The sequence below is a fragment of the Quercus lobata genome, chromosome 2 (genome assembly GCF_001633185.2).
Source record: "Quercus lobata isolate SW786 chromosome 2, ValleyOak3.0 Primary Assembly, whole genome shotgun sequence".
Lineage (NCBI taxonomy): Eukaryota > Viridiplantae > Streptophyta > Magnoliopsida > Fagales > Fagaceae > Quercus > Quercus lobata.
Window position 1 is genome coordinate 37703780 of NC_044905.1, and position 17923 is coordinate 37721702.

The following is a 17923-nucleotide window of genomic DNA, read 5'->3' on the forward strand; positions in this document are numbered from 1 at the left end:
ACGCATGGTAGCACAAACAAATCACCAATAAACTAAGTATGCAGCGGAAAATAAATTTGACATGGCAATTTGTTTACAAATGGGGAAAACTTACACCGCAAAAACCCAACCGGGTAATTTTCAAGTCACCACTCCCGAAATTCCACTATTATCACAACAAGTAGTTACAAGTAAAAGAATCTCAGTACCTTATACCAACCTACAGTTGAACCCTTACCCCAATACCCAATTGGACTTGTTCTATAGTGACAATTTCTCCTTTCGATGCACGGCTCCCAAGTATGTGACTAACCAATTGCGTGGATCCCAGTATGCGACTTCAATCACCAACTAAAGAAGGTTGTTGGCTGCAAAGTTCTTCAATTCATCCTAACGATGAAGATCAAGAAGATGCTTGGTCACAAAACCCTGCGGTGCACAAACACAGCAACTTCTTCACACGAATGATGAACTAGGGTAAAACTATGTCTCCGGTCACAATTTGCTTAAACAAACTTTGCTCAACACTTGTGCAACTTGTGAACCCTTTGACGGCTCTTAAAATAATCATTTTATATGTCTAGGGTTGTAAGAAAAGAAGGTCCAAACACATAATCATGGATTAGAGTCAAAACAAAACTAGAATTCTGTTTTTCATGAACCTCAACAGATACCCTATCTATCGAGCTGTTGTCGAGCCACAGGGTTGAACAGCTTTACAGGTCTCAATAGATAGCTAGCTGTCAGGCTTTAATGAGCAGCACTTCTTCAACTTGAATCTTGGACAGACTTACATGGCTTTAACACTTGATCTTGAAACACAGTTTCTTGAAGTATTAAACACATCCTAAATCTACCCAAATACAAGTAAAGTGCGTTTTTTCAAAAGATTAGCCAATTACATAAAATAGTAACATATATTCCTAACAAGTGAATCACATATGTCCTAACAAAAAAAAAAAGGATGAAAAACAAAACCCAAGACAAATGAGGAAAGAAAAAATTGGATGACACCGAAAAAATAGAGAAAAAAAGAAAAGAAAAAGAAAAGAGAAATGTGTGGTGGGGAGAGAGGAAAAAAAAAGGACAAGCAAATGGAGAATGTTGTGCACACTGCACAACCTAAGGATATTTTGGTCTCTCTCAAGTTTGCTTTATTTTCTCTCTAGTTTTCTCCCCAAATTGAGGAGATGGCATTCTGGTGGGCTTGGAAAGAAAATAGTTAAGCCCCACCAATTTTCCACCATATTTTCTTCTCAAATTTGCTTTCCACTTTTCTCTCTTCTTTTTTTCCATCCTTTCTAAAATCTACTCAACCAAACGGACCCTGAGAGCATTTGTTAATATATCATTTTAAGAAAGTTTTGATGGGAAATATAAAAAAGCTGTAAAATAAATCAATTATTTTTTTCTTTTCTCATAAAACGTAACCAATGCCTTTAGGGCATCTATTAATTTTTCCATTAAAAAAAAAAAAAAAAAACTAAAAGTTCGATTTTTTAATAGAGTTCAAATTTGATAAGGATGGAGTGTAAAACTCATGTTTCATACCATCCAATAAGAGATTGTCACATCAAACCTTTTACTTAAAACTCAATACAATCTACAACACCTAATAACACTACATAAACATTTTACTTAAAACTTAATATATGATATTTATTGAGATTTTATCTTGTGTGATAAGATATATTTATGTTTTAGTAATATGAAGATGGAACATGCCCTTATTGGAGAGCATAAACCAAATGGTTTACATAAAGTCCTTATAAAATTTAATCTCTATTTAAAATACACTTGAGACAAAAAGTAGCGTAGAATCTACAAACAACACATAAAATAAGCAAAAATCTAACTTCTAATCATTCCCTAAACATACACTTCATTTTCATCTAGTTTCTTAGTTATTACTCTCTTTTTTTCCCAATCAAACTTAACTAATTATCCAAAGACCTTTATAGTTCAATGGTATTTTCTGTTATCCATTATTATTTATATGGGAGGATGAAACTAGGGCCCATTGCCCCCCCGGGAGGGGGGCGGGGATTCACCTAGAAGCCAAACCGAGAAGGGTCATCAACAACTAGAAAGAAACATTGACCAAGGATGGAAGAATCCTTAGCAAGACCCTTAAATGTTGAATGACCCCCTTGATCGAGATCAGTAGAGGAGTCTACTACAAAACACACTACCTGATAGCCCATTTTGGGAGAGATGCATCTCTTCTATTATAAATACCCTTAAAAGGAGAAGGAAGAAAAAAAAGGTAAAAACTAAAAACAATTGAGGAGAAAGAGAACTCAAAGGTGTTAGTGGGAGAAATGAGATTGGGATAGCAAGTAATATTAAAAATAGTAGTTAATCCATCTTTGTCATTGATAGGGAATATATTTACCAGTTAGAAAATTTTTTCTAACACCCTAGAGTTTTTGATTACCAAAAGCATCATGAGCTTACCAAAAGAATCTTCGGTCACCAAAAGTATCGTTGGTCACAAGGGGTCGTCAGGTACCTAACGGTCATCAAGTACCCTCCCTAACACTGCGCTACATGCTTTGCCCTGATGTTCAGCATGTATCAATTGGTCGTCATGTACCAAGAAGTCGTCAGGGACCTAACAATCATCAGGTACCTTCCTTAACACCACGCAGCACGCTCCGCCCTGACGGTCGTCACGTATCATTGGGTCACAGGTACCTAACGGTTATCAGGTACCTTCCCTGACACTGCGCGACACGTTCTTCCCTAACAGTCATCACGTATCAATGGGTTGTCAAGTACCAAGGGGTCGTTAAGTACCCAATGATTGTTAGGTACCTTCCCTAACACCGTGTGGCATGCTCCACCCTGACGGTCGTCACGTATCATTAGGTAGTCAGGTACCTTCCCTGACACCGCGTAACACGTTCTGCCCTAACAATTGTCACATATCAATGGGTCATCATGTCCTAAGGGGTCGTCAGGTACCCAACGATCGTCAAGTATCCTCCCTGACACTGCGCAACATGCTCCGCCCTGACGGTCATCCCATATCAATTGATCCTCACGTACCAAGGGGTCATCAAGTACCTAACGGTCGTCAAGTACCTTCCCTAACACCATGTGACATGTTTCGCCCTGACAGTCATCATGTACCAATGGGTCGTCATACACCAAGGGGTCGTCAAGACCCTCCCTGAAACTACGCGACAGGCTTCGCCCTAATAGTCATTACTTATCAATTGGTGATCATGTACCAAGGGGTCGTCAGTACCTTCCTTGACACCGCATGACACGTTGCGCCTTGACGGTCGTCACGTATCAGTGGGTCATCAAGTACCAAAAGGTTGTCAGGTACCTAACGGTCGTCAGGTACCTTCCCTAACACCGTGCGGCATGCTCCGCCATGACGGTCGTCATGTATCATTGGGTTGTTAAGTACCCAATGGTCATCAGGTACCTTCCCTGACACTGCGTGACACGTTCTGCCCTGACAATCGTCACGTATCAATGAGTCATTATGTACCAAGGGGTCGTCAGGTACCCAACGGTCGTCAGGTACCTTCCTTGACACCACGCAACACATTCTACCCTAACGATCGTCACGTATCAATGGGTCATTATGTACCAAGGGGTCATCAGGTACCCAACAGTCGTTAGGTACCTTCCCTGACACCGCATGACACGTTCCGCCCTCACGGTTGTCACGTATCAATGGGCCGTCAGGTACCAAGGGGTCGTCAAGTACCCAACGATCATCAAGTACCCAACGATCATCAGGTACCTTCCCTAACACTACGTGGCACGCTCCGCCCTGACGGTCATCACGTATCATTGGGTCACAGGTACCCAACAGTCATCAAGTACCTTCCCTGACACTGTGCGACACGTTCTACCCTGACAGTCATCACGTATCAATAGGTTGTCAAGTACCAAGGGGTCGTCAGGTACCCAATGATTGTTAGGTACCTTCCCTAACATCGTGTGGCACACTCCACCCTGACAGTCGTCACATATCATTAGGTAGTCAGGTACTTTCCCTGACACCGCGCGACACGTTCTGCCCTAACAATCGTCACGTATCAATAGGTCATCATGTACCAAGGGGTCGTCAGGTACCCAACGATCGTCAGGTACCCTCCCTAACACTGGGTGACATGCTCCACCCTGATGGTCGTCACGTATCAATTGGTCCTCATGTACCGAGGGGTCGTCAAGTACCCAACGGTCGTCAAGTACCTTTCCTAACACCGTGTGACACGTTTCGCCCTGACGGTCATCATGTACCAATGGGTAGTCATATACCAAGGGGCCGTCAAGACCCTCCCTGAAACTACGCGACACGCTTCACCCTAACGGTCATCACTTATCAATTGGTCATCATGTACCAAGGGGTCGTCAGGTACCTTCCTTGACACCGCGTGACACGTTCTGCCTTGACGGTCTTCACATATCAGTAGGTCATCAAGTACCAAAGGGTTTTCAGGTACCTAACGGTCGTCAAGTACCTTCCCTAACACCGTGTGGCACGCTCCGCCCTAACGGTCGTCATTTATCATTGGGTCGTCAAGTACCCAACGGTCATCAGGTACCTTCCTTGACACCGCGCAACACGTTCTACCCTGACGATCGTCACGTATCAATGAGTCATTATGTACCAAGGGGTCGTCAGGTACCCAACGATCGTCAGGTACCTTCCCTAACACCACGTGACACGTTCTGCCCTGACAGTCGTCGCGTATCAATGGGTCATTATGTACCAAGGGGTCGTCAGGTACCCAGCAGTCGTTAGGTACCTTCCTTGAAACTGCATGACACGTTCTGCCTTCATGGTTGTCACGTATCAATGGGTCGTCAGGTACCAAAGGGTCGTCAAGTACCCAACAGTCATCAGGTACCTTCCCTAACACCACGTGGCACGCTCCGCCCTGACGGTCGTCACGTATCAATGGGTTGTCAAGTACCAAGGGGTCGTCAGGGACCCAGTGGTCGACAGGTACCTTAACACCACTCGACATGCTCCACCTTAACAGTTGATAAGGATAAATCCCATAGCAGATAGATCCAATTTGCTAAGCTAATAATAAAGTGACGGTGACACCTAGAGACGATCCGGATAGCCTGACAGTCAAAGACCTGGTAGACGGAGTCTTGTCTTGAACGGAAAGTTGAGAAACAGACAAACTCTTTAATAGGGACGAACTTTTTAAGGTGGACGAACCTGACGGAGACAAGTGGCAAAGCCATGTGGCACCCATGTGACCTGAGTAGTCTTCAAGGAACCTAATATGGGAATGCCTTGCATTCTACGTTCCACTGTAATCTGAGGGATCCTACAAGGAAAGAATCCCACAATATATGGACACTGGAAAAGATCTTCTCCATAAGGAAATACCTTCTTCATCAAGAAATTGAGGTGAGGTCAGCTTTACGCTACTATGAAAACCTCAAAGCCCTCACAAATCGAGGTACGTGAATTCTCTCTAGCTCTTGCACTATTGATTTCTTGGAGATTCTTCCATCACTGACTTAACCTTCGAAGGGTCTTTGGCTGGTACTCCATTGATGCCCTTTGATTGGTTCTTCTCTTTTGTTCTTCAGTTGCACCCATTGGCACGTGTGTGGACAATCAATTCACCGACGATTTTTGTGCATCATCAATCATAGTTAGGAGGATTTTTGGAGTTCTTTATTGTGGATTTTCCCAAAAAAATTAAATAAATTGTACTGTTGAGTTCCTCTCAATTTCACCCACTACAATTTCTTTTCTTTTTTTAATTAAAAATAAATTAAAAAACAAGTACATTCAAAAAAATTTATCAATATAATTAGCATTTGAAAGGGGCCAATTTTTTTATCATTTTAATCCAAAATCAATATTGCATGGTAAATTTTTTGTTAGAAAATATCTACTCCTTTTATCTACAAACATTAGCTCACCTATAACAAATATTATTTTAGAAAAACTTAAAAAGGACATGTGATGCAAAATTAAATAACAATTGCAATTCAATTTGAAATCTAATTAGATTTTTTCTCAACTTTGGCTTTAATTATATACTAGTGTGTAGCCCCTTGCATATGCACGGGTACAATTAAAAACAATCACCATTATACAATTCAAATTATACATAATATTAGTTTACACTTTTTTTAAACCATACATTTCTAAATATGTAATGGTTTCTCATTATATATATATATATATATATATATATATATATATGATTTAGAATTTAATTAGTTTTATACTCTTAGGTTTTTGCACCCAATAATTCACTTGCCACAAAATTTAAAAAAAAAAAGGACACATGGTGGAAACTTAGACTCTAATTAGAATCCAATTTAGAATCTAATTGAATTTGGACTCTTTGATTTTTACACTCAATAATTCACTTAGGATAAAATTAAAAATTAAATGGGATACGTGACACAAAATTGAGAATCCAATTAAAATCTAATTAGATTTTCTCTTTGGCTATTAATATATATAGTTTTAAAAGTCTAATTGGCCCGAAAAAACACAAAATGAAATGACACATTTTCACAATAAACTTTTACCTGTGTGTAATATGTCTCCTCCCCATGTTGGAAAACATTATGCATCTCACACAAAAAGAAGGTAGTGGAATAAAAACAAGATTTACTTCATAATTTACATAAAAACAAGTTACGACCTGAATAAGAAAATTTTCCTCAAGAAAGCACATACCTTGTTGCTTTTAAACTTTAAAAACCAAAAATATATGTACTAAGAACTTGAATTTTTGCCCTAATTTACTAAACTTATCAGGACCAAAAAGAAAACTAAAACCTAACTTCAATGGATCTTGAGCTCTAACATTTTAAAAACTAGCTCAAAGTTACGATTAATTATATTTTATTCAATTATTATTATTATTAAATAAATAAAATTGCACTATAAGACTTATCAAGACCAAAAGGAAAAATAAAACAGTGGTGGAACAAACATAACCACCCCGTGGATCCCAAGCTGAAGAAATAATGCCACAAAGACATTTCCAAAATAAGAAGTGGGCCTAAGTCTCAACACCAAAAGCCTAAGCACATGGAATAATAGGGCAACCCAGATAGGCCACCAAGGTAACCTAAGGAACACCCAATTAAGGTCGTTACCAACAGAGTGCCGAGGACGCGATCTCGACCCTTTTCCCGAGAAATAGAAAGAGGACAACATAGAGCCCAAAGTAATAGTCACCTCTGCATTAATTAGGTGTTCCTACTTAACGTCAGCCGCATTAAATAATGAATGACTGGTTTGAATAGTAGACACCCCAAAAGTCTCTCTTCATAATCAAAAGATGGCAGGTTAAGTATCTGATGGGATAACCATCTTATGTCATCCAGCCAGAAAATGCACAGCTAGAAAGGAGGAAGGAATGAGAGATAAAAAGAGGAGTCAGTCCACAAAAGAGGGGATCAAGAAAAAGTTGAGGGGAGAGAGAGAGAGAGAGAGAGAGATTCCTTCATTAAATTCACTTTGTTCATCCATCTTTGTCCTTCAATTACCTGTCCAATCTTTCCATTGTGGATTTTTCATCCATTCTTTAGAAATTAGCTGTGTTGATCAAGAATTTTTGATTTATTCATAAAGTATATGTCTTTGACCCCATAAAAACCTAACTTCAGTGGATCTTGAGCCCTAGTAATTTCATAACTAGCTCAAAGTTACTTTTAATTATATTATATTATATTATATTATATTATATATATATATATATATATATATAATTGCACTATAAAATTTATTTGATTACACAAGATGTCCCCTGATGTTTTATTTAACTTGACTACTACATAAAGAACTTTTGTAACTCTGGGACTTGCTTGCAATCAAGCCTCTCAGAAATATCACTAGACCTTCTAGAAAGGGAGCTAGCTCCAGTGAAAATTTGCTAAAGAAAAATATTCCTAACAGGGGAGATAACAAGGGTCCTAATCTAGGGAATCGTTCCTCAACTCAAGTTGATTCAAACCCTAACCTCGTCAGAGAGCTTCACCCTAGGGATAATCATGAAGCAAACTCAATTGTAACTACTAGAGGGCGAAAATGGGAATTTAACCATAATTTTCCAACTATATAGTTAGTAGTTCCGGTTCTCAAACTATATTATTTACTAGCATCTCAAGTCTATAAGACTCAATTTTAGCCTATAAATCGAGCCTTAAAAACTCGATTTCCATGCTCTGATTACGTCCGATGTGGCATATTTTTCCACATGGTGACCACATGGAAATAGAGTCTCTAAGACTCAATTTATAACCCTTATAAATAAGAACAAATCAGAGAGGAACCACCAGAACATCAGAGAAGAACCTAGAGGGGAAAAAAAAAAAAAAACCAGAAATGGAAAGAGAGGAAAGATCGAGATCGGAGTGGGTGGCTTCAGATCGGCTTGAGACCACCGTGCATGACCCAGGCAGACCACCACCGTGCGCGACCCAGGCCGCGCGAACCCCAGGCCATGTGAGACCCAGGCCGCACAAGCCCCAGGCCGCGCTGGTGAGGTGAGCTCTTTCTCTCCCTCTGAGCTCTTTCTCTCCCCCTGATCTGAGTCTCTAGGATTAGGATTGATGTGTTTGGGATTTCTTAAATTTGTTTTTGGGTATTTTGGCTTGTACATGAGACTTAAAAAATTTTAAAATTTTTTTGGGTTAGAAATCGAGTTTTAGAGACTCGATTTCCAGGTAGACGCCGCGTGGAAAAAATACCACATCAGACGTGATCAACCCATGAAAATCAACTCCCAAAAAATCGATTTATAGGCCCTAAATTGAGTCTTTTAAACTTGAGATGCTAGTAAAAAATATAGTTTTGAAACCTTAACTACTAATTATATTGTTTGAAAAATGGGCTCAATTCCCAATTTTGGCCCTACTAGAGCATGCCATTACTCTAGCACGAAACCATAAATGTCCAAGGAGGACCTCAGGCAGGTGGGATGGAATTGGATGTCGTCCAGGAGGACTTTTGCTCAGGAATGTGAGTCCTTCTCTCCCTCTCTATCCCCAAAAATGAATATACTTATTTGGAATTGCAGAGGGACTATGAAGCCTTCATTTTGTAGTACCATTCGTGACTTAACCAATTTCCACTCTCCAAGCATTGTGGTGATAACTGAAACTCGCATAAGCAGCTCTAGAGCTGGTGAAATCATCCGCTTTCTACCCTTTGATGGCATTCATACAACTAACCCTATTGGCTACACGGGAGGAATTTGGCTTCTCTGGCAAAAGAAGATGGTTGAAATGGATGTCCTCACTACCACAGAATAGGAAATTCACGTTGTGGTTAAGGTAATTAACACTCCAACTTCTTAGCTACTATCTATTTATGGTAGTCCTAGGTTTGAGGAACGGCAAGTTCTTTGGGACAATCTTTGTTATGTTTTTGTCCTCCATAATCTCCCTTGGGCTATTGTTGGGGATTTTAATGATGTGCTCAATGGATTAGAAAAGATGGGTGGTAATCCGATTAATTTGCATCGTACTATGGCCTATAGCAACTACAAGAATTTCTGCAATATGATTGATCTTGGATTCTTTGGGCCCATCTTCACTTGGACTAACCGTAGGGAGATTTTTGGTGATAGAAAGACGGCCTTCTTCCACGGTAAAATCATCACTAAAAGGAAGCATAATAATATTAGGCGGATCAAGAACAACATAGGTGATTGGGTGGATTTGAAGGACCAAGTGATGGATATAATTATGAAGGGCTTCGTAGATCTCTATCAGTCACAGTATCTTACCTCCATCTCCCGTTTGGATTTTGAGGTTGACTGGGTTGTCTTCCTCTTTGATGATGACTCCAACAAACTTTCTTGTAACTTCACCAATCAGGAAATTCACGGGGCCATATTTTCCTTAAAGCCCTTCAAGGCCCCGGGCATGGATGGTCTTCATGCTAGCTTTTTTCATCATTTCTAGCACACGATGGGTCCATCTGTTATTAAAGAGATCCAGTCCATCTTCTCCTCCAAAAAGGCCCCATCATACCTCAATCAAACTTTGGTGGTCCTTATCCATAGAGGAGATGGCCTTGAAACCCTTGGTCACTTTAGGCCGATTAGTTTAAGCTCCACTGTCTACAAAATTGTCTCTAAGATAATTGTAAATAGAATTAGACCCCATATTCACCACCTTGTTGTTAGGATATGTGCCCTTTAAATCCTATTGTACGATGCTATGTATGACATTATGTATGACATAATGTTATGATTAATAAAGTTGTTTTATTATTTTCTAAAATAATTATAACATGAATATTTGGACATTATCATATAGTCCATGAGATGCATAGTATGTGATTTATGTGATTTAATCACAGAAGATATAAGTCACAAGTTCTTTGTAAACTCAGAATTTTAGTTCGTAGTCAGTGATGAAATTGGGCATTTCATCTGCAAAGACTATAACATATTAACTAAGATGATTTGTCTTAATCATAGAAATGGAGACTTCTAGTTGATATGTTTTAAGTGTTAAGAAATATTGAACTGGACCGCTATGAGATTTATTATTCTACTAACAAATGTCAAATGAATAATAAAACTTACGACTTCTATTTACATCAACTCTTAATCCTAAGAGAATAATGAACCTAATTATGAAGTGTAGGTTGCTTTGATATATCAGGAGTGAGATCTAAAGTCACAATCAAAATCTCAGTATGTTGGGCAGCCACCTTTATCATTGAAATAATATATATTCTCAAGATGGAATTCATAATTTCTTAACAGAGATATAAAATATTCCCTTGAGATATGTTTAATAGGTTTGGTTATTCAGAGTGTTAGGCCTAACCACTTTAGTAAGGAGTTACTAAAGTATATATTTATGAAATTGGATTTCATTAATATATAATGAATAACTTAAATGATTAAACCGAGTACTCAAGGATTAAGATATAGTAATCTTCAAAGTGGCAGTCAATATACATGACTTTGTATTACTACGAATATTTTAATAAAGAGGTTGTATGTATAATAAAGTCTTGGGATATAATTTATTAATAAGGCCTAGAGTGCAATTATATTTATCTTCGGTATTAAATATAATTAATGGTAATTTTGGGCTTGTCAAGTGTTGACAGAATAGCCCAAAATCCATCAGAGCTAGTGTCTTATTTGTTACCTTTTGGTCCTACTCCAAGCCACATACTAAAACCCAATTGGAATGGCTCAAAAGTCTAGCCTAATCAGACAATCAGTTATAAGGAGAGAAACATACAGAATTTTGTAAGAGAATGAAATCGATCCACTAGAGAATAAGTTGGAGTACACGAATAACAAAAAACCCACCAAGCCTAGTCTACCCCATGTACTCGAGTCCTCCAAGCTTCTACTACCAACTAAATTCGCCAAGCCTTGTCTTCTCTAGCTTTCCGGATCACACAATACGCCCAATTGCATCTGCCAAGCCTCACTAGCTTCTTTTGGCAAATCCCTAAAGCTTCCCAAGCTCCAAAACACTCTCTACACTCTGAAAAGGTGTGGGTTGTGTTTGGGTACAAATCTCCTATCAAGGTATGACAATGGGAGAGTGAATGAGAAGAGGCTAGAATGATTTCTCACTAAGGATGAGTAGCTTTCTCTCTAAAAGATGGGTGTGTGTGTATTGTAGAAAAGCTATCTACGGTTTTTCTCTCTTAATGGCCTCCTTTACATTTATGGATAATGAGGGTATATATATTAGGGGTGAAGGGTAAGAAAGTCACTCCTAAAAATCCTCCAGGAAAAATGTTTTGTGAGTACCTCGCGAGAAGGCCTTACTCGCAAGATACTTGCGAAACTGACAGCCTGGCATGACTCTTCAACTTCTAGTCATATGCTTCTCACGTGGCTACTTCGCGGGTTAGCTTCTCGCGAAATCCACTTGATCTTCAATTAAGCTTGAGTCTTCACCAACTTAATACTAAACCCAATACAATAAAATCTCACAAACATTCAAGGAAACAAATTTATGTAATTACAACAATTTTTATCATTGAATAAAGCCAACATAAAATATAATTGTAAATCACAACTTTACAGTGTGTATGTGAGTGGAAGCCACTCTCTTATTCTCCCTTGAACACATACATATAAATTGATTGAGAGACCACACTTCTTGAGCACAAGTGGAATTAGAGTGAAGATTAAGAGTGTTCCTAAGTACTTCTAATCTTTGGTTCTAAATTTCACTGCACCAAGGAACACTCTCTTATTCTTATATTTTGAAAATTACATAATACATGTTATCAATTGCAAATGAAGTAAATCTGTTAATTTTCCACTACGTATGTTTTGTATGCTACACAAACATGTATTTATCCAACACTTGTTTCCCCCCTTTAAGCTACTTTCATCCCTAGAAGGAAAGGCCTAGACAATATGATTATAGCACAGGAAACACTCCATGGAAAAAATGAAAGGGAAGAAAGGCACCACAGCACTAAAATTGATCTTGAAAAAATCTTTGATCGCCTTGAATGGAGCTTTATAAGGGAAACCCTCATTCTTTTTAACTTCCCATTGGATCTCATTGATTTAATCATGGACTGCATCTCTTAAAAATTTGTGTCTGTTCTCTTCGATGGTGGCAAACTCCCTGCTTTCAATTCATCTCAGGGTATCCGCCAGGGAGACCCGTTGTCGCCATACATCTTCATATTATGCCTGGAATACCTCGGGCTTCTTATTCATGAGAAAATAGTTGATCGAACTTAGAAACTCATCAAAGCATCCAGATCTGGTCCTTCCTTTTCTTATTTATTTTTCGCAAATGACCTTATCCTTTTCAATCAAGCAACTCTTGAAAACTTCAATGCCATCGAGGATTTATTATCATCCTTTTGTACTCTTTCTAGTCAAAAAATTAGTAAAGAGAAATCAATAATCCTCTTCTCAAAAAACACCCTTATAGAAGATAGGGATTCTATTTGCAGCTCCCTTGACATATTGTAAACAAAGAAATTTGATAAATATCTTGGTTTTCCCTTGAAGTTTGCTGACCATGGATCAAAAGATTTTGAATTCATTATCCATAAAGTCCAAGACAAGCTCGTTGGATGGCAAGCAAGCCTTCTATCTCTTGCAGGTAGGAGAACTCTTATTCAATCCTCATCGGGCCCTATCCTTGATTATGTCATGCAAGGTGCCTTGCTGCTAGCAGGATATGTCAGGAAATTGATCAAGCTAATAGAAATTGTTTTATAGGGCTCCAGCCTTGAAAAACGAAAGATGCACATGGTCAATTAAAACACAGTTACTCTCCTAAAAGATCAGGGTGGAATGGGCATCTATGAATCAAAACCACGGAATCTACATTGCAGCTAAAGGTTTAAATGTTTTGAACCTCCCTACTTCTCCCCTTTCCTAGATTTGGGAAGTAAAGACTCCTCCAAAAATGTTGTTCTTTCTCTGGTTATGTTCTTACAACAGTATCCCCGTCCGAGAAGCATTGGGCTCAAAGGGTTTAAGTCTTGATCAAAGTTGCCCCATCTGTAGGTCTCATCTTGAGTCAAGAGACCATCTCCTTAAAGAGTGCTCCTTCTCAGTGAGCTTTTGGAACCAGCTTGGGCCTCCCTCAAGCCTCTATTCCTCTTTTGGGCTCCCTTTCCAGGAATGGATCCATGCAAACTGCACATCCAGCCTTGATTCTCGGCACCACCACATCCCTTGGTCCCTTTTATTCCTATTTGGAATCTGGTTTTTATGGATAAATAGAAATTGTGTGACTCATCAAGCTAAGCAAGCAAACCCCTCACTCTCCAAGGAATGTATTGCCAAAGCTTAAGAATTCCCTTTCCTCACAGCCCTAAACACTTGTTCTGCCCCAAAATATAGGACCAACACCAGATGCGTTAAACCGGCCCTTCATTGGTTAAAGCTAAACAATGATGCCTCCATTCTCGTTAATGATGCAGGTGCTGGTGGATTAATCCGAGATTCTGATGATATTTGGGTTCAAGGATTCTCTAGAAAGATAAGCACCTCCTCAGTCCTTATGGTTGAACTTTGGGCATTGAGGGATGGTCTTCACATGGCCAAAAACCTGAATATCCAAAAGCTTATAATTAATGTTGACTCCATTGAAGTTGTTAACCTTATAACTTTTAATTGTATCATTAATAAACTAATGCAACCACTTGTGGCTGAATGCAAGGCCATTCTCTAAGCTATCCCTCAAGCCCATCTCCTCTACTACTACAGGGAGGCTAACAAGGCTGCTGACTCTCTAGCTAAACTGGGAAGACTGCAGGAGGAACCTTTTGTTTGTTTTGTAAACACCCCCCCCCCCCCCCTTTTCTCTATTTTAGATGTACTTGCTTTTGACAACTCTAATAGCAATCCCCCTGTAACTAACTCCCGCCTTTTTGCAGTTTAGTATTTTTTAATAAGGCGGAAATATTATTTTGATCCCTACATTTTGACCCCATTCCCTAGCCCCTACTTTTTTATTTTACCACTTTTAGTCCCAAAAAGAAAAACGAGTTCCATTTTGATCCCTACCATTACCTCACTAACGGAAAAATCTTACTTGGCAAATAGAGTATACATTTGGCACACTAAATGCTGACGTGGCTAATAAAATAATATTAAAATTTTTACCATGTTAGCATCTAGTTTAAAATATTTAATTTATCAATTTTAACAAAATAAAAAATAAAAAAAATAAAATCAAAAAAATATTTGAATTTTGATCTAGTATCATCCTTAACAAGAAGACAAGCCCAAATTTAATCACAAGAACACACACTTAGACTTTCTAGGATTTTCTTATCCTTTCTTGTCAACCAAACACAAAAAACACAAACACAAATAGATCTCACATTTTCTAGGATTTTCTTACCATTTCTTGTTAACCAAACACAAGCACAAGCACAAACTAATCTTCAGCAAGAACACCAAAATATCTCAAACCCAGCAATCAACAAAGCCACCCCAGATTTTCTAGGATTTTCTTAACCTTTCTTGTCAACCAAACACAAAAAACACAAACACAAATTGATCTCAGATTTTCTAAGATTTTCTTACGCTTTCTTGTTAACCAAACACAAACACAAACATAAACTGATCTCTAGCAAGAACACCAAAACATCTCAAACCAAGCAATTAGCAATCAATCGGAAATCCACCTAAGATAGCGATCAGAGCTTTGACGTTGACGTCTTTCGCCATTTCCGACCAGCGGTTCTTGTTGAGCGAAGGGTTTCCGTTGAGCTCCAATAAGAATTTCTTCCTACGGCGTTGTTTCTTGGCAGGCGGATTGGGCTCGATTGGGCTGGGTTTGGTCAAGTTAGGGTTTTGAGGTGGTTCATCTTCTTGAACTAGGTCAGAAGTGTCATCTTAGGAGTTCGAAGCAGGGGCTTTGGGTGGTTTTTTAGGAGGTGGGGTTTGGGGATTGGTTTCTGAAGGGGTTTACCAGTATCAAATATCAATGTTAATTTATTATGGTTCCATGGCATTTTTTCAGAAATAACCATAAAAAGCAAACTATTTTGTTAGTTAGCCAAGGTTTGAAACAATTTTGCTATCTAACAATTCGAGCACGTTAAGGTCAATTTTGGGTTTGTGCCAACAGCTGAGTTGGAGGAACTGTACATGTAGGCTTGGAAATCGAGTCTAATAGACTCGGTTTTCATCATGGAAATCAAGTCTATTGGACTCGGTTTTCATTCGTGGAAACCGAGCCCTATGGACTCAATTTAGTAATGCAGAGACAGACAGATGCCAGAGATCAAAACGCGATGAACAACGAAGAAGAAAGAAGCAAGCAAAACCCAGCAACCCAGGCGCCGATTCTGACCAAACCCAGGCAGCGAAAGCTTCAGGCGATGGAAATCAGATTGGACGTGTGGTTTCTCGTCGCCGCTCCAGTGGAAGAAAGAAGCAACGATGTAAAAAGCCAACAACCCAAGCGCCAATTACCAAACCCAAGCGGTTTCTCGCCGATTACCAAACTCAAGCGATGGAAATCGGATCGAACACACAGTTTTTAGTCCTCGCTCCAGTGGAGGAGAAGAACACGTTGGAAAGTGGGTTTGATTTTTTTGTTTTGGATTTGATTTGATCATGGGTTTTTGGGGCTTGGAAGTGGAGAGTGGGACGGCATTTGGAGAGAAAGGAAAGGAAGAACAAGAAAAAAATCCATGTTTTGGCTGAACTAAAATCAAGTTCAAAGGGCTCGGTTTCCAGGCCTACGTGGAGAATGTGTCCAACTCAGCTACTGTGCAATGGGAAATCAAGTGCAATATACTCAATTTATACACCAAAATCAACTCCTTTGGACTCAATTTGTTAGATACCAAAATAGTTTCAAACCTTAGCTAACTAATAAAATAGTTTGGATTTTATAGTTATTTAAAAAAAAAAAAATCCATGGTTCCATGTGGGTTCCATGAGAGTTCTGGGGAAGAACACATGAACAAGTTCTTCCGAAAATTTTAATGAAGGAATAAAAATATTTTATTTAATTATCTTATTTTATTTTAAAAAAATTTAGTAAAAACATGAAAATATGTTTTTTTAATTATTATTTTATGCTGTCATGTAATTTTTAAATGCAAAATAAAAATTTTAATATTATTTTATTGGCCATGTCAGCATTTAGTGTGTCAAATATATACTAAGTTTGCCATGTAAAATGTTTCCGTTAGTGAGGTAACGGTAGAGACCAAAATGGAACGCATTTTTCATTTTGGGACTAAAAGTGGTAAAATAAAAAAATAGAGACCAAAATAGGAATATGGTCAAAATGTAGGGACCAAAATAGTGTTTCTGCCTAATGCTAATAATATAATAACAAAATTTAGTTACAAAATTAGTTGTAACTTTAGGTTACAACCTTACTCAATATCTTTTTATTGAATATGAATTTTGACAAATCCACCATTAGATCACATCTCCTTCTTATATTCTTTATGCTTTCAAAATTTCTAGAAAATTAAATATCAATAGCTATGTCATCAATAAATTATTCAAATTACTAGTTTTTGTAGTTTACAATTATCCATAAAATATAAGCTTATAGATCATTTAGTAAATAATATCTAATTGACACAAAATTTGACTTGTATATCAAGAGCATAAAGAACATGCAATTCAATTGTTAGATTTTCAAAATATATAGTAATATTTATTTTATTGAGTAAGGTTGTAGTCGAAGGCTATAACCAATTTTGTTGCTAAATTTTGTCCATAATGTAATTGGTTTCTTAGTTAACTTACCAAAAAGAACTTTGTTGGTACTGTCCCTTCTCCATTATGATTTTTTTTTTTTTTGGGAAATTAAAATTAAATTAAAACACAAATAACCTTCATATTCAAAGTTTGTTTTAATCTTTTTCAGTGAACTAATTTCCAAATGCTTCAATGGTAATCATCGATTTTTTCTGCACTGACAAAAATATTAATTTTAAAAATTCCATAAATTATAGAATTATTAATTCTAAGTTTCATGTCTTTTGGTGTTTAGATGTACTTAAATTAGGCTAGAGTAAAATTTCTATCTTATATTAAAAAAAATAATAAGAAAGCATTTGATAGGGTGCCAATTTTTTTTTTATCATTTTAGTCTGAAGTTGATAATGCATGTTAAAAAATTTTGTTGGGAAATATCTTCTCCTTTTATCTCCAAAGTGTAATTGGCCCAACCAAATACAAAAAAATATATAATAATAATAATAATAATAAAGGGTAATTATACTTCTCCCCCTTAAGATTTGGGAGAATAACACTACACCTCAAACCTGAGGAGAAAAATCACTTTCTCCCTTAAGACAAAAAATTCATTAAATTGATGTAAAAAATGTTGCGCACTAATTTGCCCTTTGCTTAAAGGTAGGTTCCCAAAATTATCCTTCCTTTCAAAATTAAATTTTTTTAAAAAAATTTTAATTAAAGAGTATTTTAAAATATCCCCTACGACTTTTTTTTTTTTTTTTTTCTATTTTCAATGG